We start from the raw sequence: 22,189 nt of genomic DNA, 5'->3' as shown, positions 1-22,189 counted from the left end.
CACAGGGTACAATGGAGGTACCTGGGCAAACACCACCAACATTTATAGGAAAAGGTGTTGGTTTAAAAGTGTAAGTACTAACATGAGCCACATAAACACACTATTTATGTCTTTCCAAAACCAAAATGGGGAAAACCTTATTGCCATTCTGCCAAACACCACATAACTAAAAAGGCTGCATTAAGGGTCATGAATCCAACGTATATGTCACAGAATTAAAACTCCAGTTAAGCAACTGAGCTACTCATTGAAGTAAAAAGTAAGATCAAACTTCTTTAACATATCAATGCTATTTTAGAAGCATCTTCAGAACAGAGATTTAATTATAAATTGGCCTGGACTACATCCTATAAAGAGAATTTTGCTTAGTACCAAAAGAGAATCTATCAGCAAACATCCTAGGAAAGCTGTGGAATCATGTTCTTTGTTATTCTTGAAACTCACCAGGTTGGAGATCTGTAATCTCCCAGGGGTTCTAGGAGCTCTACATACCAATTAATTAAGAAATTGATAGTATTTAAGCAAAAAGAAGACCAAAAGTAGACCTTGTTCTCACGTATATTTGATAGGTGGATTCTTAAAAATCACATGATAAATGTAAATCATAAAACCAATTTTATGTTACATAAAAAACTAGACTGCAAACTGTGCATGCTTACCATAATATTTTACACTAGAGGCCCGGTGCATGAAATTTGTGCACAGGGGTGGGGCAGGGTGTCCCTCAGCCTAGCCTGCACCCTCTCCAATCTGGGACCCCTTGAGGGATGTCCGACCTCCCGTTTAAATGGGCAGTAGGACATCCCTCTCACAATCCAGGACTGCTGGCTCCCAACCACTCGCCTGCCTTTGCCTGATTGCCCCTAACCGCTTCTGCCTGCCAGCCTAATCACCCCCTAACCACTCCCCTGCCAGCCTGATCGACGCCTAAGTGCTCTCTGACCGGGCCGATTGCCCCTAACTGCCCTTCATTGCTGTCCTGGTCACCCCTAACTGCCCTCCACTGCTGGCCCGGTCGCCCCTAACTTTCCTCCCCTGCAGTCCTGGTCTCCCCCAACTGCCCTCCTCTGCTGGCCTGGTCACCCCCAACTGCCCTCCTCTGCTGGCCTGGTCACCCCCAACTGCCCTCCTCTGCTGGCCTGGTCACCCCCAACTGCCCTCCTCTGCTGGCCTGGTCACCCCTAACTGCCCACAACTGCCCTCCCCTGCAGGCCATCTTGTGGCAGCCATCTTGTGTCCACATGGGGGCAGCCATCTTTGACCATATGGGGGTGGCCATCTTGTGTCTTGGAGTGATGGTCAATTTGCATATTACTCTTTTATTAGATAGGATAGGAAAGTATGAGAGATTTCTTGTAAATATTTATGCCATGATACAAAACAAATATGTGCAAACTTCAAGTTCCCTAAAATAGCAGTTAAAGAGTTTATATACAGAAAGATGTCACTATCTGATCAAATGTGGCATTTCCTAGAGTTTATGACACAGAACAATAACCTCCACAGGCTCATCCTCCATGGCCTTCTTCCTTGTGTGACAGTTTGACTCCCTTATTCTGGTTCTCACTTTCCCACAGTGGAGTTTATCAGTTTTGTTAGCCTTTCTAACAACTAACTTTTGGCTATGTTGTTCTTCACTATATAATTTTTCTATTTCACTAATTTTTGCTTTGTATTATTTCTTTAATTTTTTGAGGTTTATTTTGCTCTTTTTCTAACTAAAATTGGAGAGATAGCTCATTAATATTTAGACTTTGAAAAATTAGCATTTAAGGCGATAGGTTTCTATTTATGCATTATTTTTGCTAGTTCCCACAATTTTGATAGGTAGAATAGTCACTGTTTAGTTCTGAGTTTTATAATTTTCACTAGAGGCCCAGTGCACGAAATTCGTGCACTGGAGGGGGGTCCCCTCAGCCCAGCCTGTGCCCTCTCGCAGTCCGGGAGCCCTTGGGGGATGTCTGATTGCCGGCTTAGGCCTGCTTGGACATCCCTCTCACAGTCCGGGAGCCTTCGCTCCTTACCGCCCACCTACTCATTACTCCTTATTGCTCAGCTCACTGCTCCTTAGCGTTGCCGCAGAGGTGGGAGAGGCTCCCGCCACCGCTGCTGTGCTCTCCAACCATGAGCCCGGCTTCTGGCTGAGCGGCGCTCCCCATATGGGAGTACACTGACCACCTGGGGGCAGTTCCTGCATTGATCATCTGCCCCCTGGTGGTCAGTGCGCATCATAGCAACCAGTTGTTCTGGTCGTTCCGCCTTATGTTCCCTTAGGCTTTTATTATATAGATTATTATTTTCTCTTTGACCCATCAATTACTTAATTTAATCTTTTATATTTTTTATTTTAAAAAGTTCTCATTGGTTCTTTTTCAGATCTGTCTGATCAATTATAGTTTTCTGTTTTTTTCATTCAACACATTTTCAATCTTTTAAATCTATAAAATATTTATTTTTAAACATTTATTTTATATTTGTATCTAATTGTTCAGTATCTGCTGATTTTGCCTATCTGATTCTGCAGTTTGTTATTTCTACTGATCTCAGCTCATGGTGTCTTCATCATGTGTTCAGCAAATTTTTATTTTGTATGTATATTAAGTAAACTGTATCTTAAGGAATTCTTGAAATTCCTGTGTTTGCTTCTGCCAGGCACTGGGAGCAAGATCACTCCAGGGCTACTTTAAATTAAAATTAGAACTTGAGGCTTTTCAGGCCACAGTCAGTGCGTGCAAATACCAAACTTGGTGAGTATGCCTTTGGCATTAGGAATTCTCAGGACAATATATACCTTTTTCTCCCCACTTGCCCCCTTCTTTCCAGAGCTATTCATTCCCACATAGGCATGTTTCCTTCGACTTGCTGGATTTTTTCTAGTTTACTTCCTTGTGAGGGTTCCCAGCATTATGTGAGAGTTTCTGATCTGATCTCTCATTTCACATGCTTTACCTTTTGTCCCAGTATATGTGGGTCATTAAAACCAGACACTAGGTCACCAGGAATTCATAGAATCTCTCAGAGCACATGCTGGTTCTAACCCTTGTTAACCCCTGTGAAATATCCTATTTTCTCTTGTCTAGCCTCCAATGGTTTTCTTTATTTTACCACAAATTCAGCCATACTCTCTATAAAAGATGTTTCATCTAGCATTTTAAAGTGTTGTTTAATGAGAGGTGTTCTCTGTACAGCTAGTCGGCCATGTTGCTGGAAATGGATATTTTAATTCATTCTTTAGGGAAAATTTTCTCTGTAAGGGAATTTGGACCCATTTGCACAAAATATATCTGTATTGCATATTAAATTATTTCCTTTAAAATTATATAGGGCTAATTTTTAAGTTCTGAAATGGCAGGTTAATACTCTGAAAGAATTCTTCAGAGAGGGGTGTAGTTAGCAGTTGATTCTCTTGGGGACTATTTAAATCTTACTTGGCATATGTTTTCTGTGATTGTACTTATAAGACTTAGAAATTCTCTGACATTTTTGTTCTTTGGGCTTTTTAAAATCCTTTTAATGTTAGTTGTGCCCTGGTTTTTTCCCCAGGGTTTCAATCTGTTTTGGAGGTGGCCTTCTAATCTACAAAAGTCCTTGTCAGTGGCGACTTTTTTTCTTAGCTGCTGGTCTGAAACTATAATAAATATAAATAATTGTGTTATTTTATTTTAAATTTCTACTGGGTGAATTGTTTTGGCTGATCTTCAACCAAAATTTGGACCAAGTCCAAATCATTTTGACAGTTTAGAAAAGTTGGTTAATGTTTTCTTTTATTTTGCTTAAATTGTCATAGACTCTGAATATTATGAGGTTTTCCCATAATCATTTAATTATGGAGATAGTTTCCAGTTTTTTTTAATGATACTTTTTTTAAATTTTTGGTTACTCTGATGTGCAATGGAGCATAGATTTATTTTTCATTGATGCTGAAAATTGTGTCCCCAAGTGGTAGAAAGGAACTTTGAAGAAGAAAAACTATTGCCAGATGGGCTTGGGTGGTTCAGAAAACCTTGGAAAGGCAAAAGGTTTATATGAAATGTGACTTCCATTTTCTGAAGACCTACCACTAACATCTTATATTTGTAAATAACTTGATTGAAATTATCTTTCCTCCAATTAACTTATCTTTGGCCATGTGATACCAGTAAATTTATGTAAATCAAACACTATTGGTCATTGTTTTCCTGAGAACACTGAATTTTAACCCATTGTCCACCATAAGCGTCTGTAGACACAAGCAGGGGACCTTCTCTATACACCATTTGCATCTATAAAAATAAAAATGTTTTCCCTAAGTGGCAGCCCTGACCAACTTTAAAATCATTTTTATGCGAATTTTCAGCTGAAAATATTCAAGAGCACCTGTATTATGAGTAATAGACTTATTTTTATAATATTCATTGCAAATTGATTTTTAAAATTAAATTAAAAATATCATGGTGTGTGGGGATGGTTTTTATTTTGGACTCATGGCAGTTTGCTGGGGCTGACTGGCAGACCCTGAATGATGGATGAATGATTACTCTGACACGTGTTTCTATGAAAGAAGCTAAGGGGCTAGTTGGCAGAAGGAGCCAAAACAGCCCAGATTGCCTGCCCCCTTAGGTTTTTATTATAACAACAGCATGAACTAAAATGAACCTCTAGATATAATCAGCAGAGTAAGCATCCTTCAGAAAGCACATGCATCCTTTAAGCAAGACTAAACATAAAGATTCTAGTAAATTTCCTTTTCCAAATTACTTTTGTGCTTGTTTATTTTGTAGCAACTTATTACAGCACATGTTTCTTGATTTCAGCATTTATGGCATGAATAAAAATTGATGATCCATGAAAAAAAAAGATTCTAGTAAAACACCTGGGGGTTCAGACTTGTTTGGAAAAGTCAAGATAGGGGCTGCCACCTTCAGCAAAGTTCTCCCAGAGGCCCCCCGACCTTTTGGAGAATCCACCTTACAGACATTCCAACCAAGTCCCGTGCTTCCCCACAGCAGTTAACTGGATAAATGGCTAATTTTATGCGCCTAAAAGCCAAGATTACTCACTTATATTATCAAAAGATGTAAGAAAATTTAGAATTCCTTCCCAAATGTATGCAGCGAGTAATCCATATGCCTTCACCTAGATTCTACCTCTCATATTTTTCTACCCTTGTTTTTATTATCTATCATTCTGTTCCTTAATCATCATATTCTTTTAATGCATTTCAAAATACATTACATATATCAGAATACTTTCCACTAAATACTTTAACATGTATATAATTAACCAGAATTTAATATGTTTATAATTTTTTCTTTTAAGGTAAAACTAACAAAAAAATAAAATGTATAAATCATAAATGTACATGTGCTGAGTTTTGACAAATGTCTACCTCTGTGATTCCTTTCAAGGTGAGACATTGCCATCACCCCAGAAAGTTATCTTTTGCCTCTTCATAGTTAGTTGCCATCACTCCCCCAAGAAGTAATAGGAAATCTAAACATTTCTTTATCTATTAAAGAAGTTAAATCTGTAAGTTAAAACTTTTTGTCATAAAGAAAACTCTGGGCCCAAATGGCCTCATTGGTAATTTCCAAGGAGTAATACCAATCCTACAAAAACGGAGAAAATAGAAAAAAGAGGAAACAGTTTCTGTAGTAGCTCTGTCATGTATCAAGTTGCCTAGGCTGACTTACATTTTCCAAAATTTCCTTCTCTTTATCTGTATGTTTCTCACTCCTGGGGTAGGTGTGCGGGTGTAGTTCTCGGATAAAGGGAATTAGCTATCCCTTCAGATATGAGTTTGTCTGCCCTCATTGATTTCAACTTGTGCTTGTCCTTACTCTTCCCTACTTTGCATCCATCTTTCCTTCCCAACTCCCTGCCTTGTGGACTCCAGCATCAGATGGAACAATCTTAGGGAGACTGATTACTTGGCTTACACAATTGCCTGTGATCAAATCCCATGACAAATAGTGTATATGTTTGTCTGTGTATATATATGAGTGCTTCTGCTTCTCTGATTGCATTTTAAAAAAAGATTTTTTTATTGACTTTTTTAGAGAGAGAGAAACATTGATGTGAATGAAACACTGATTGGCTGCATCTCACACGCCTCCTACTGGGGAGGGAGCCCCCAACCCAGGCGCATGTGCCCTGACCGGGAATTAAACCAGCAACGTTTTGGTGTATGGGACAACACCCAATCAACAGCCACACTGGCCAGGGCTCTGCCCCGTGGACTCCCTGCTGACCCCAGAAGCACAAGCTGTAGCATGAAGGTTGTGTGTGTGTGTGTGTGTGTGTGTGTGTGTTACACAGCATTATTGTAGCAGTAGATAACTGATTCAAATGTCCTACATGCTTGTACCTCCCTCTTCACACTTCAGCCTTTCTGTTCCTGCAATATGCTGAGGTGATTTTTGGCTCCAGATCTTGGCCTTGTCCCTCTGTCAGGAGCATCTTTCTGTTACTTGTATGGAGCTCAAATGTCATGATTTCTGACTGTGCTTTTTTGATCGCACTGCCTAAAGAGCCCCCTTCCCAGTTATTCCCTAATCCATTTCACTCTTACTTTTCTTCACTGTGCTTTTTCTAAAATTCTTTTATTTGTATACATTTATTGGCCATCTTCCCCAATATCCATAATGGTAGGGTCTTTGTTTCCCTTTTTATCTCCGGCATCAAGAACAGAGTCTGGCACATAGTAGACTTTCAATACATAAGAGATAAATGTATGGATAATTTCTTGTTAATCAAGAGGACAGCACAAGGTATGATAGGTTCCAGAATATGATATAGAGCATTGTATTAATTTCCCGGGGCTGCTGTAACAGATTACTATAAACTCAATGGCATAAAATAACGGAAATGTATTTCTCACACTTCTGGAGGCCAGAAGCCTGAAATCCAGCTGTAGACAGGGCCACACATCCTTCAGAGTCCCAGGGAGAATTGTGGCTCTCTGTCTCTCTCTCTCTCTGTCTCTCTCTGTCTCTCTGTCTCTCTCTCTCTCTCTCTCTCTCTCTCTCTCCTCCCCACCCCTTTGTCTTCACATAGTCTTTCCTGAGTCTATTCTCTGTGTGTGTCCCTTATATCTCTGCCCCACCAGAATAACATAGAATACCCTCTTCATCTCAAGATCTGCCATTTAGTCACATCTGCAAATAAGGTATCACTCACAGGTTACAGAGATTTGATGTGGATACTCACGGGAGGGCAGGGGGGCTATTTGTTGGCCTGGTGATATCATCAGCTCTAGCATGTGGGAGGCAGAATAGCATAGTTCAGGATCCTGTGCTGTGGAGCCCATGTCTGGGTTTGAATTGCTGTTTTGACTCTTATGGTGTACACGTGGCCATGTTACTTAACTCTGTGCTTCTTCTCTCTCCTACAAAATGCAGAAAACAATAGTAGTTATTCCAAAAGGTTGTTGTAAGAATGGGTATGTAAGCCCTCAGTAGTTCCTAGGACATAGGACATAGTAAGTGTTCAATAAATATCATTACACTTGTCAAGCGACACTTACTGAGCAGTCCTATGTGCCAGGTTTTGTCCTAAGTACATTTCCTGCCTTAGCTGGTTTCATCCTCACAACAACCCTGTGATAGAGACAAAGCCACTTGTTGGAGGTCATACAGCTAACAAATGCTGGAGGTGAGGTTCAAACCCAGACATGCCATCTCAGGAGTCTGCACTCTCATCCACTTCATATCCAGCCTCTCTGCATGTTGCTGCTATTGTTTTAAAATAATTTCTGTGAGATTTATGTTGGCATTTCCTGAAAAACCACAGGTTTCTGGGTCACATGTGGACCACACAGCACAAACCATGAATCTTTATAGCTTTGATTTAATTTGACCTCCTTTTGATAATAGTTGATTAGTGGAGACCTGTTTGTGAAACCTTTTTAGTGGGATAGAATGTGGAGACACCCACCCCCCCTTTACAGATTTAAGTATGTGGAATCAATTAGTTAGCCTCTTCTTGTTTCTCATCCTGCTCAATGCAGAATATACTTGACCTATGTCCATTGGAAACACCTGCTTATCGATTGTTTGTTGTTCCGGCAGGTACCCATGAGATCAGCTTTTGACAAGTTGTGTATCTATACTCATAATAGAGAAATATGCAAACTATCCGTTACAGCATCACGTCATGACCGGATCAGCAGGCTGCATCCCCGCCCTCTGCTCAGGCAACTGCAAGGCCCAGGGTAGGATAGGATACAATAGGAGGGGATAAGAAAGGAGAGGGAGAGGAAGGCAGGCCTGCATGTAGACAGGCCGAGAGGAGAAACAAAAATACAGAAAGGGAACATGAAAAAGACACAGGAATGGAAAAGGGAAGGAAATGCAGGGCTGCACGTGGGAGGGAGTGGCGACTGTGGGGGGGAGGGAAGCAGGTGCGCCAGGAGAGGGGCGGGGCAGGAGCCCCACCCAGATGTGGGAGGAGGGTGGTGGCCCCTGGCGTGGGCCATTGGTGGGGAGGCACCCACGGGTCCAGGATGGAGTGGTGGACGGTCCGAGGCCTTCTGGGCAGAGGCACTCCTGCTTTGCAGCGGTAGCTGTAGGGCCCGGGCCACATGGTCCTCAGCCACCCTCGCTGGGCCAGGCATCCCGGGCAGGGAATGGAAGCAGGACAGCAGCAGGGAGGCCGGGAAAGGGGGGGCGGCGAACACCTGGCCGGGACTGAGCCCTGGGCTGGGGGTTAACGTCCCCTCCCCCTGAACGGAAGCTTTAAGAAGGGAGGGAGGGAAGACTTTATAAAGGAGTCAGTAGAGAGCAGAGTTAAAGAAGGAAAGAGGATGTATGAGTAAACTGTAGGAGCTATAATGAAAATCAAGTATAGTTGTGTACTGGGGATAGATTTTAAAAAAGTAGGAGTCAGAAGAGAAAAAAAATGAATGATAGTAAATAATTAGGCAGGTAGATATATAGATAGATAGATAGATAGATAGATAGATAGATAGATAGATAGATAGAAAACAGTGGTAGTAAGTAGAGAAGAATGTATGGGAAAGGTAGGATGAGAGAGAAAGAGGGAGGGAAGAAAAGTTTTAAAGGGGAGCTGATAGAGCTTAAAAGGAGAATGGGAAGAAGGAAGAAATGAGGGAGGGAGCAAAGCAGGTCCGAGGGAGGAAGTGAAGAAAAAAATTAAGGTGGGAAGGAAGGAAAAGGGGAGGGAGGTCAGGGGTAAAGATAAAGGAAAGAAGGAATGTGGGGAGGGAGGGAGGTTAGGAGAAAGATGGGAAGAAGAATGATGGAACAGAGTAGGAAATAAGGAGGAAAGAAAAGTTTATAAATGATGAATCAGTAGGGAAAAGTGTTACATAAAGGAGAGAGAAAAATTGTGTGAGAGGGAGAATCCATAAGGAAATCAAATACAATTGTGTGTGAAGGGGATAAGATTAAAAAAAAAAAAAAAGTTAATAGGGGCGACCAGGTCAGCAGGGGAGGGCAATTCGGGGTGATCAGGCTGGCAAGGGAGGGCAGTTAGGGGGATCAGGCAGACAGGCACACAGAGTGATTAGGGCAGGCAGGCAGGTGAGCAGTTAGGAGCCAGAAGTCCCAGATTGCAAGAGGGCTGTCCAACTGCCAGTTTAGGCCTGATCCTGCAGGGCTCCCGGATTGGAGAGGGTGCAGGTCGGGCTGAGCGAACCCCCCCCTCCATGCATGAATTTCGTGCACTGGGCCTCTAGTATTATGTAATTGAATAACTGATTTTTTCTTTTAAGTCCTTTGTAAGATTGAGAAGTACCTGCTTCTAGTTGTTAGAATGTAAGCTAATTGAGAGCAGGGGATTTTGTCTGTTTTGTTCCTAATCGCCTCCCACTTCCCCCAACCCTCCCAAGTCTCTTTTTAATATGGTATCCAGAGTAGACCTTTCAAAATGAAAGTCATATGATTTCCCTTGTTTATTTAGATGCTCCAAAGGTTTCCAGTTATTCCTAGAACCCACTTCAGGTCCTTAGTGAGAGTGGTTCCCAAGGCTCTCCTTGACTTTCTGACCTCTTCTGTGATCTTGAACTTGTCTCTCAGCTCTAGGCACATTGGCCTATTTGCTGTTCCTTGAACCTGCTGTTTCCTTGCCTGAAACTCTCTTTCCTCAGAGACCTGCCAGCTTGCTCCAAGGCTTGTCTCAAATGTCATCTTTTCAGTAATGTCTTCCCTAGCCAGCCCTTTTCCTGTACGCCCTGCCCCTCTTCCCTGCTTTCTTTCTTTCTCCATAGAACTTAGGACCACTGGACATGCTATATATTTTACTTATTTCTTTGTTGACTGGCTGTCTCTATCTACCAAACTATAGACTCCGTGAGGACAGAGATTTTATCAGTCCGTTCAATGCTGTATCCCTAGTGCTTTATATAGTGTTTGGCATACAGAAAGCACTCAGTAAATGTATATTGAGTAGCTGAATGAATGTTCTGCAATATGACAGTCCAGTTAGCCACCCAGCACTGCTTGGGCTGGGATAGGGTCTGCCTATCACTGTTTTGGTGATATTGTTTTTATGGATTTATTTGTATTCTGAATGTTTGAATTTATAAACTTAACTTTTAATATTGTGTCCTTGAAATGCCTTTAGTTCTCTCTATAGTTAAAGATGGCTAAACTCTCTCCTACTTTTTTCCCCCCAACTACAACATGGTAAAGTGGAATTCCCAGGCAAACAACCTAGTAACCATCTTTCTTGGATTTCTTTTAGTTGTGTATATTTTGGGGGGGCAGTGGAAGTGGGGGAAAGGAATACTTTAATGGAAAATCTTCAGTTAGGATTCCCCATTTCTTACTTCAAACTCCAAGAAATTCTGAACTGAAATTTTAATAGAAACCAAATGAGGCTACGTAGCATAAGACGAGGGTAGGATAATATAGCATGGTTGCACTGGCAACAGTTTAAATGCTCAGTTGCCACATCCAGCTAGTAGCTAGCACATTGGACAGTCAGTTAGAACATTTTCATCATTGCAGAAAGTCCTACGGGTTAGCATTGCCCTAGACAGTGGGGACTGTGAAGGTCATCTAGACAATGAGATATAATTATTTTATATTTTGTCACCCGAGTGGGGGAAATGTAAGTATTTTGTCTTGTAATTCTCTTGTACCTTTAGTCATTCAACAAATATTCATTGTATATCTACTTATATATGCCAGGCACTGTGCTAGGCACTGGGATTTGGTAGTGGACAAGTTAGCCTCAGGCTCTTCTATATGAAGCTTATATTCTAACTAGAGGCCCAGTGCACAGATTCATGCACCAGTAAGGTCCTTCAGCCTGGCCTGTGCCCTCTTGCAATCAGGGGCCCCTCTGGGGATGTCGGACTGCCTGTTTCGCCTGATCCCCACAGGCCAGGCTGGTGAGGGGCCTGAGCCCGGGCCGGGCTCCGCGCTGCTCCCACTCATCCAAGCTCCAATGTGCCTGCCTCTGCCTCCGCTCCATAGCACTGCCGCGGAGGCGGGAGAGGCTTGCGCTGCCACAGCTGTGTTCACCAGTTGTGAGCCCAGCGTCTGGTGCCTGTCAGTCAGCTGAGCGGCACTCCTGCTGTGGGAGCACACTGACCACCAGGGGCAGCTCCTGGGTTGAGTCTGCCCCCTGGTGGTCAGTGTGCTTCATAGTGACTGGTCAAATGATTGACTGGTTGAACGGTTGGCTGGTCACTTAGGGTTTTATATATATAGATTATATATATAGATGGGAGAGATAGTCATTAAATAGACAATCATACCCATAACTATAATCTGTATGTTGCTGGGTTTATAGTAGCTGTTTATTTATTCTTATTATTTATTTTTTAAAATAACTCTTTAAAAATATTTCTATTGATTTCAGAGAGGAAGGGAGAGAGAGAGATAGAAACATCAATGATGAGAGAGAATCTTTGATCGGCTGCTTCCTGCACGCCCCCTACTGGGGATGGAGCCTGCAACCCTGGCATGTGCCCTTGACCAGAATTGAACCCGTGACGCTTCAGTCCATAGGCCAACGCTCTATCCACTGAGTCAAACCAGCTAGGACTACAGTAGCTGTTTAAATGACTATTGATGAACTACTGTGCATTGTCCCACCAGCTCCTTAGATCCTGACAAATTGGAGGCACAAATAGCCACCTAGTAATCATAGTTCAGGTCTACGGACAACATCAAAAGTTACATTGCAGTCAATTCATTTAGTAATTATTCAGGCTATTTTCTGTATTTTTCTTATTTCTGATATAGAGCCAAGATTATATCAGTTGCCCTGTGGTTTAAAGCCACAGTTATTCTGGGAGTACACATTTGCCATTATTGAATAGTAGCTGATCCAAAAGAATTCCAGCCAAGGTCTTGCCAGTGATGGAAAGAAACGATGTGTCCTGGCAGTTGCCAAAAGTATATTTTTTCTTGTTGATGGCAATCACTGTGTCTTTGAAGCTCTTCATATGTTGTGACATGTGCATATATGAATCTTCCCTAGGGAGCAGAGATCTTGCTGTCTAACTCATTCAAACAGTACTTACCTCAGTATCATTGGCAGTTATGTAGTTGCCTACCTAATAAATGTTTTTGCTGCTGCTATTGCCAATTACATTCTATAAAAAGTTCTAGAAGATAAGCCATGAATATTGGCACTTAACCATTGCTTAGTATTTTAATTTCATTTTCCCCTTCAAATCATCAAATCTTGCTTATGCTGTTAAGCCCTAGCAACTTTTTACTTTAATACAGAAGTGGATATGAAGTGTAATTTCCACTTCTGAGAATTTTTTTTTCTTTTTAATTTTTGCAACTTCATTTCGACTTCTCTAAGGTGACATATCTGTGTTCTTTATTGTTAGGCACTGACACTGTGGATGCACATGATAATCAGAGAGATTATTGTAGTGGTTAATAATTAGCTGAGTAACAGAGATTCACAATAGAGGCACTTAAATAAATGGGAGGATTTAGTTTCTCTATGCAAAGAGGAGTTTGGGAATAATCAGATCAGGGCCAGTGTGGTAGCTCCACAGTGTCACCATAAACTGGGTTCTTTCTTTCTTCTTGGCCAAGCTTAGTACTAGATTTCATCCCTAAGGTCACCATGATAGTTGTTGCAACTCCAGTCATCACATCTGTATTTTTGGCTGGAAGGAGGTGGAGGGAAGAAAGGCAATATGGCACATGTCAGTTAAAAGCTTCAAAAGGTATGTCTATTGCCCTAGCCAGTTTGGGTCAGTCAGCCTGTGGACTGAAGGGTCCCAGATTCGATTCTGGTGAAGGGCACATGCCCAGGTTTCAGGTTCGATCCCCAGTGGGGGTCATGCAGGTGGCAGCCGATGTTTCTATCTCTCTCTCCCTCTCCCTTCTTTTCTGAAATCAATAAAAATATTTTAAAAAACGTATGTCTATTTACTCTCACACCATCACTCCTTATTACAAGGGAAGCTAGGAAGTAATTTTTAGTTAGTTTCAGTTGGCACCCAAATAGTATTGAAATTCTATTAGTAAGGAACAAGGAGTATGGATAGCGTGTTGGAAACTTAAAGTCTTGCCCACTGCCTAGCAACTATTATTATTGGTGAGCAGTGGGCAAGTGGAAAAACTGCTGTTTGAAGAGTGACAAGCTGCTGCTGAGCCAGCTTTCATGAATGTGACTTCAATGTGGCTATATGGAAAGCTAAGAAAATACACTTTCTATTTTTATAACGGAAAAACTGTTAATATAATGAAATATTTTTGGTAAATTTTGTTTGACTATAGCTAGTTATTTATTTTTTTTTGTTGTTAGTCTGTACCTGAGGCTATTTTTTCCATTGATTTTTTTTTAGAGAGTGGAAGGGAGGAAGGGAGAGGGAGAGAGAGAGAGAAACATTGATGTGGGAGAGAAACACCGATTGGTTGCTTCTTGCACATGCCCCAAACACAGCTGGAATCTGGAACCCAGGTATATGTCCTTAACTGGGAATTGAACCCATGACCCCTTGGTGCACGGGCCAACCCTCTAACCACTGAGCAACACCAGCCAGGGCTGACCATGGCTATTTAAATATGTCCGGTGACCTGAAGTATTCACTCAAGAAAGAAAAATCAAGCACATAGTAGGCACCCAATAAATCTTATTAAAATGAATCATATTGACCTATCTTTCTTTAGTAGAAGTCCTTCATGTGGTTTCCTTATTAATGCAGGATAATGTTATGTTAGCATGAATGATTTTGTTTTTTATTTCAGAGAGGAAGGGAGAGGGAGAGAGAGATAGAAACATCAATGATAAAAGAGAATCACTGATTGGTTGCTTCCTGCATGCCCCCTACTGGAGATCGAGCCTGCAATCCGGACATGTGCCCTGACAGGGAATCGTACCATGACCTCCTGGTTCATATGTTGACACTCAACTACTGAGCCACAGGGCCAGGCCCAAAATATGTACCTTTAACCATGTAAATCCAAATTGAGAAATCCTTTCCAAAGAAATAATCAGAAAAAATGCTAAGATACATACACAATGTTGTAGTTTTTTAATTGGCACTTTTCTTTTTTCTTTTTTAAAATATATTTTTATTGATTTCAGAGAGGAAGGGAGCGTGGATTGATTGGCTGCTTCCTGCACGCCCCCCACTGAGGATTGAGCCTGCAACCTGGGCATGTGCCCTTGACTGGAATCAAACCCAGGACCCTTCAGTCCACAGGCTGATGCTCTACCCACTGAGCCAAACTGGTTCAGCCAGCACAATGTTTTTTTGAATTAGAAACTGTTTAAATGACCATAAATACAGAATTGGCTAAACAATTTATAGTACAGCCATACTATGTGGGCACTAAGAATGATGATGTATATTTGTGTACATGGAAATATGTTTTTAATATATTATTTAATGAAAAAAAGTTACAAAACCATTTTAGGATACCTTTTAAAAACACTAAGCATATATGTTTATTTGTAGGTATGTGTGTGGGTGTGTCTCAGAGATTACACAGCAAAATATCAACAGTGTTATTTCTGTGTGGTAGGATTATAGGTAGTTAAAATACACGTATTATTATCCTTTGTGCTTATCTGTAGTCTGAATTTTCTCTGTTAAACCGTGTTATGGAAAAAAATGACGAAATAAGAAACCAATTCACTCCTACTGCTTTAATTATATCAGGATTCCTATGGGGGAATAGCCTTTAAAAATGATTTATAACTTACACAGTTTATTTAACCCCTGGCCATCCTGCTACTGATGCTCACTGATTCCATAGCTTCAGACTGAGACTACCTCCTGCTCCAATGCAGATTTTTATCTACTTCCTTGATTTTCAGCATTTTTGTTTTATCTGTGACTAGCAGCTTCCTTTTTGCCATGACCCGAGCACTCCCCACACCTGATGATTGTCCCGTGGTCAGTGTTGTTTGCACATGTTCCCCTTCAGAGAGTTGTTAGGGGTAGTTATGACTGTTCAAGATATTACTGACAAAGATTTAAATATTGGTGGTGGGAGGGAGTTTAAGAACCTGAATCCCATGAACCAGCCTTGCCTTACTTAATTTCTTCAGGTAAATATTCAGATTATGCTTGGTCATGGGGTTATGGGGGGTTCCCTTTGGAGAAGTAGCAAGCCTAGGTACCAATACTTCCAAGATAAGAATGTTCAGCAGAGCTTGTGGCGAATCTCATTCAGAATTTGGCTTGCTTGCAAATGATTCCTTTTACATTTCCTAAGAGACAGGCTTTGGATGGGTCAATATGGTGTTTGTTTATTAAGCAAAAGTTTATGCCAGGCAACTTCAGATTGCATTTGACTTTGTATTTACCCACACTGGGATTTTGTATGAGCCACTTATCCATCACAGTGATGAAAAATGAGGCAGTATTAGTGATGTGGTTGCATTTGCCCCTTTTCATCATTGATTTTGCTGGTCAATCTTTCCTGAAACACCCTCTTTACTGGGACCATCAATTCAGAACTCTGAAGCTCTCTGTGATGGAGCTGGTCTCTGAGCTGGCGTCCATCCAACTAGGAATAGACTGCAGTACGCTCATTAAGAATGACACAGTTCTTGATTGTATGTCTGGTCCATGGCTTAGGTTGTCTTCACGCACACCAAATGGCTCTGCCATGCAATTTTCTTTCTCCTCCGTTCTTTGCTTCTTGTACTTCTTTTCCTCATCCAGTTCCACTCTGTTTTCATGGATCTGTAGAATTCAACGAATCTTCTAAGCCCAAAGGCTAAAATCTGAACATCCCTCTCTCTTCCCTCCAGTTCCTTTTCCACGATGGCATTGAGGATGTTGCCATGTTTGTTTAATTCTACTTACTTATTATTGTGATGATTGGTTAACAGCTATTTTATTTCAATTCTTAACTAAAATTGCTGGGTTACTTTTTTTTCATTATGCTATGCTGTTTAGGAATACCACACTCCAGTTTTGCCACTGGATGTTTTAATTAAGCGATAGGAGTTAGGATACCAGAATGCAGGAAAAGCCTTTAGAGAATTTTAGAAAACAGTTCCAGAGTCCACCCTCTCAGAGTGTTCCTCTCGAGGCCCATCTTCTCTCGGTGCGGTCAGCTACCATGCTTGGAGGGCTGCTTCTCACACTGGCACCAAAGAGGTCAGTTTTTCCACTCTCTCTCCCAGAAAAGATCAGGAAGTGCAATAAAGTCCCTGAAAATGTAAGCTTGAAGTTTAGAGAACTCAAAACAACCCAAACCCTCAAACATTCAGTTTGGTTTGAATCTTGGACAAAGGTTTGCTATGCAGCTAGTGGAGTCATTCCAGTTGAAGGACTGTAGTAACTTCATTTCAAGGGCTGGTGACGGGGAAATTATGAAACCATAACTTGGATCTCATTTGAACAAAACCAAGAAACAAAAACACTTACTGGGGAATCTGCATGGGAAAGGGGGCCTACCTAGCCCCAATTGCTGCTATTTTACTGTGGCAGCTCCTCTTACTGTAGGAATGATGAAACCATTCTTTCCGATTCCTTTGTAGAGAGCTGACTTTTGAAAGTGATTGAGTTGCCTGCATCCAATTTATAAGCCTCCTGATGTGCACAACAGGGAAAGATCTTTCATAGGTGATTAAATCCAACAGTGTTGAGGCCTGTCAGAGTGATCTCCCTTGTGGTCAGCTTTCATTTCAAAAGTCATCCCAGGAGAACAACTGTAGCTCTTTACCTAGTTGACTTCTGAAACAAATTTTCCACTTCAAAGAGAGCCCAGTAATTTAGACCCTACCCTTCTTGGATACCATTTATTTGTTCCTGGGATAAGAATTCAATTTAATGACTATTTCTTGAGTGGCTTCATTATATCTGGCACAGGAGAATATATTCCAGGCAAGGGTATACTACACACACACACACACACACACACACACACACACACACACACAAGTTCCTCAAAGATCTTATGGACCATTCTACAAGCAACAACAAAATATCATAGAACAAAAACAAACACAAAAAAGACTTATTCTGAAATAATTTAGAAAACGTTAGTTAATTTCTATACATGCCCAATAGAGTCTCATCTCATTTACAGCTGTGCACTTATCAAATACTGCAGAGCAAAATAGGGTCAAGCCTCAGGCTCTGCAGATGTGGAGGTAGTCTGGAGGGGTAAAGAATCATAGGCCTGCTGAAGTTGTAAAGCAGATGGTCTCAAAGGATTTTCAAAAGATCTGGGGCCTCACAGCACTTGGAGATACTGAAAATTTAATAAAGTATGCATTTGCTTATGTAGGTGGAGACTTTGGTTTTCTCCATAATAAAAGTGACTAAAATGACAAGGTTCCAGGTTATCAAATAGCATAAATGTTCCCCCAAAGTGTCCATATTCTTATCAAACTGGTTGGTTCTATTAATTGGGGATACTTTTAGCTAATGTTTTAAGTTTGATTACATCAAACATTCACCATTCTTTTACGTGATTGTTTCTGCTACTGCAAGGAGTCATGTTTACTGTGAAATTTGAACAAATGCACATGAAATCTGATATGAGTCATAAGCCAATGAACTGTGGTTATTGATATTTGTTGTAACTTAAAATTTTTTGCAATTTTTGTTAAATATTGTTCTAAATATGTCTTAAGACACTATCTACCTCCTTCCATTCTTTATGCTTGTACTTTAGGACTACAGTTAACAGATGTGTGTTTTTTAGAATATAAATCCAATTAACTTTCCAAAATTTGGAGATTTCCTACAACTATTTTTTGAACTAATTGATGTCCTAATGCTTGCAGTTAATAGAACTATAGGAATATCACATTCTTTAGTAACTTAGAATTTAAATCTCTGGTTCTGAATATTTATTAGTTATTAATGGGCAACCCGTAAATAACTGTAGAGTCCTATACTTAAAGATTGAGCCAATGGTTGAAGGCCTATTAAGCAGCAGGAATAATCAGTTCTGAACAAGGAAGTATTCATTTCCAGATGGAGATGGTCAGAGGATTTGTGGGGGATGTGAGAGGTGTGTTGGCCTCTGAAGGGTATACGAATTTGGAGAAGGATGAGAAAGTTGTTTCAGATGTGAGGAATCAATGCATCAGAGACTGGAGAATACACAAATTGTACAGGGGACAGGGAGTTAATGTAGGAGAGTAGTGGAAACTAGAGCTTGAAAGGTAGGATGAAACCAGACTTTGGAAGACTAAGCCAAGGAGTCTGGGCTTTCTCCTGTAGTTATAAGGAGCTGTTCTAAGTTTTTGAGATGGGGAATGAAGTGGTGAAATAATGGTTTAGGAAGATAATACTGATAGAGGAAAAAGGGAGCATTTGAAGGCAGAACAATTGATTAGAAAACTTTTTCACCTCCCTAAAAAAGATGATGAAAGTCTAGTGTACAGTAGTGACAACAGTAATGGAAAGGAGAAAAAGAAAAAACAGGAAGAGAAAGAGGAATTAATATAACCTTGAGATTATTAGATATGGAAAGTGAGGGGCATCTTAAGTTAACATCTTTTGGATGATGTATGATTTGGGACATGGGTGTGAGGGGAAATGGTTGCACAGTATTATCATAAAGGTGAAATCTGGACACTCAGGTTGGGGTTGGAGGAAAATAGTTCTATTTTAGATGAATTATCATATAATTTAAGAAGCAGTTGGAAATGCAGTACTCAATTTTATAAGAGAAGGAAAAGGAGAGAAGGAGGGAGTGAGAAAAAAAGTCAGGACTAATAATAAAGAGTTTGGGGTCATTTGTATGTAAGTAATCATTGAAGATTTCAAATTGGGGAAATCAATAAGGTCACCAATGAGCTTAGGAATGGAAGACAAATATCTGAGATATGAGCTGTAAGGCACACTCACACCTAGGTGATAAAAGATGAAGAGAAGATAGTGAAGGAGACAGAAAAGAAAGCAGAGAAGAGAATGAAAATATGGTAGGATGACAGTAGTAAAAAAAGTAGTGCATTATAAGAATGGAAGTGATTGGCAATATCTCATATTTCAGAGAGGCTATGGAGAACAGGAAATGGAAAAGCCATTGATTTTGACTATCAGGCCGGCAGGGGAGGGCAGTTAGGGGGTGGCAGTCTTTGGAGCCAATTCTGAATAATTTTCATAAAGCACGAAGAGCAGAATCAAATTATCCTATATAATAAAGAGGTAATATGCAAATTGATCATCACTCCAACATACAAGATGGCCACCCCCATGTGGACACAAGATGGCCACCACAAGATGGCCGGCAGGGGAGGGCAGTTGTGGGCGATCAGGCCAGCAGGGGAGGGTAGTTGAGAGGGACCAGGCCTGCAAGGGAGGGCAGTTGGGGGCAATCAGGCCTGCAGGGGAGGGCAGTTAGGGGTGACCAGGCTGGCAAGGGAGGGCAGTTGGGGATGACCAGGCCTGCAGGGGAGGACAGTTAGGGGTGACCAGGCCAGCAGGAGAGGGCAGTTAGGAGTGACCAAGCCTGAAGGGGAGGACAGTTAGGGGCAATCGGGCCAGCAGGGGAAGGCAGTTAGGGAACGGCCAGGCTGGCAAGGGAGGGAAGTTAGGGGTGACCGGGCCAGCAGAGGAGGGCAATTGGGGGTGACCAGGCCTGCAGGGGAGGGCAGTTAGGGGTGACCAGGCTGGTAAGGGAGGGCAGTTAGGGGTGACCGGGCCAGCAGGGGAGGGCAGTTGGGGGTGACCAGGACTGCAGGGGAGGACAGTTAGAGGCGACCAGGCCAGCAAGGGAGGACAGTTAGGGGCAATTGGGCCAGCAGGGGAGCAGTTACACATCAATCAGGGTGGCAGGGGAGTGGTTAGGGGATGATCAGGCTGGTAGGCAGGTGAGTGGTTGGGAGCCAGCAGTCCTGGATTGTGAGAGGGATGTCCAACTTCCCATTTAGGCCTGATCCCACCAGGATCCCTTGAGGGGTCCCAGATTGGAGAGGGTGCAGGCTGAGGGACACACCCCTTCTCCCCCTCCCCAGTGCATGAATTTCATGCACCGGGCCTCTAATGTGAGTAATAAGGAAGTAGTGGTACTAATAGAGGCAGCAGGTATATATTACCCCTATAAATAATTTGACTTGGGAAGAAAGGAGAAAAAACAACAGTAGCAAGATGAGTCCCAGGCCCTTCCCTTTTCTCACTCCATGTGCTCTCCCAAGGCAGATCAATCTCTCTCATGTAGAATTACCATTTATATGTCAGTGCCTTTTAGAATTATAGCTCAAATCTTGACCTTGCTTCCTAGCTCCCTTATATTAATAACTCTATTTGAGTATGAAATAGGCACTTCAACTTTTTTAAAAATATATTTTATTGATTTTTTACAGAGAGGAAGAGAGAGGGGTAGAGAGTTAGAAACATCGATGAGAGAGAAACATCGATCAGCTGCCTCTTGCACACCCCCTACTGGGGATGTGCCCGCAACCAAGGTACATGCCCTTGACCAGAATCGAACCTGGGACCCTTGAGTCCGCAGGCCAACGCTCTATCCACTGAGCCAAACCCGTTTCGGCGGCACTTCAACTTTGACATCTAAAATTAAACTCATGATCTAGATCTACCTCACTTCAACCACTACAAAAACAAAGCAGAATACAAATAAACATGAGTAAACAATAGCCACATTTTCCAGTATTCTCAATTTCAGTAAATGATATGGCACACTACTCAGTCGCTCAGGCTAGAAAACTTGGGGCCATTTTTGATACTTCTCTTTGTTCCTCTCATCTAATCCATCACCAACTCTTTGGATATCTTTCTCTCTACTGCTATTGTCCACCCTAGCTGAAGCCACTGTCACCTCTGATGTCACTACCTGGACTACCTCAACAACTTTCCAAGTGGTCCCTTTGCATCTGCTCTTGCTCGCCATAGCAACTAGGATGATCTGTTAAATCTGCAAATGAGATTACTGTCACCCTCCAGTTGAACACCTTCCAATGGCCTTCTGTTTCCTTTAAGCCAAACATTTTTGTTAGACTAGAACAACATACTCTGAATGGAGAAATTGGGGAACGTTTTGCTAAGACATGGGCCTATGAACCGGCCATAAGAGTTTGCAGGTAAAGAATAGTGTGTTAGGGTGGAGTAAGGGGTGAAGGTGGAAGAGGGTAATTTTGGTTTGGGGCGTATGTGCTAAGGTAGGAAGTCAGTGTTCAGAAAAGGGTGACAACATTCAGAGTGGGTATTCTTAGATGTCAGAGGGTGAAGGGTAGATTCAATGAAGCCAGATTGAGAATGCCCTTTTGTGTTTGGAATTTATGGAGGTTTTAAAGCAAGGCGTGATGTAAAGAGCCAGGCTTTTTAATGGATGAATTTATGGCAGAGAGAAAGTGGACTGGAAAACTTGAGTGTTTGAGTGCAGGGCTAGCAGTTTAGAGCCAGATGCAGTGACCCAAGAATGGTGACAGCGGCCTGCACAAAGTTCCTGGTGTTGGAGAGAAGAGGTATTCAAGACGTATTTTAGGGTAGAATCAGCACAAATGTCACACCATTTCAAGAGATGTCTCCCAGAGGACAGTCATTGTGAGTAGGGTTATGTGCAGAGCCCACCATTTGCAGATCCTGGATTGACATGTTATTCCCTAATATCAAACTCTGCAGAATGCACTATTTTTGCCATATATAAAATGTCTTGGAGATAAACAATCAGTTTGTGTCCTGGTCAAGTATAAATTAAAAAACTCAGCCCAATAACAATATTTTAAAGAATTTAGATGCCTGGGTTCTCCATGTTTCTGATTCTGATAAGTTTGCTGAAGAACTTGGTCTAGTCTGAAGCTTGAATTCCTCATTTGTAAAATGAAGGTGTTG

Source organism: Cnephaeus nilssonii, assembly GCF_951640355.1.
Source record: "Cnephaeus nilssonii genome assembly, chromosome: 6".
NCBI classification, from domain to species: domain Eukaryota; kingdom Metazoa; phylum Chordata; class Mammalia; order Chiroptera; family Vespertilionidae; genus Cnephaeus; species Cnephaeus nilssonii.
This window is presented reverse-complemented; position numbering follows the sequence as displayed.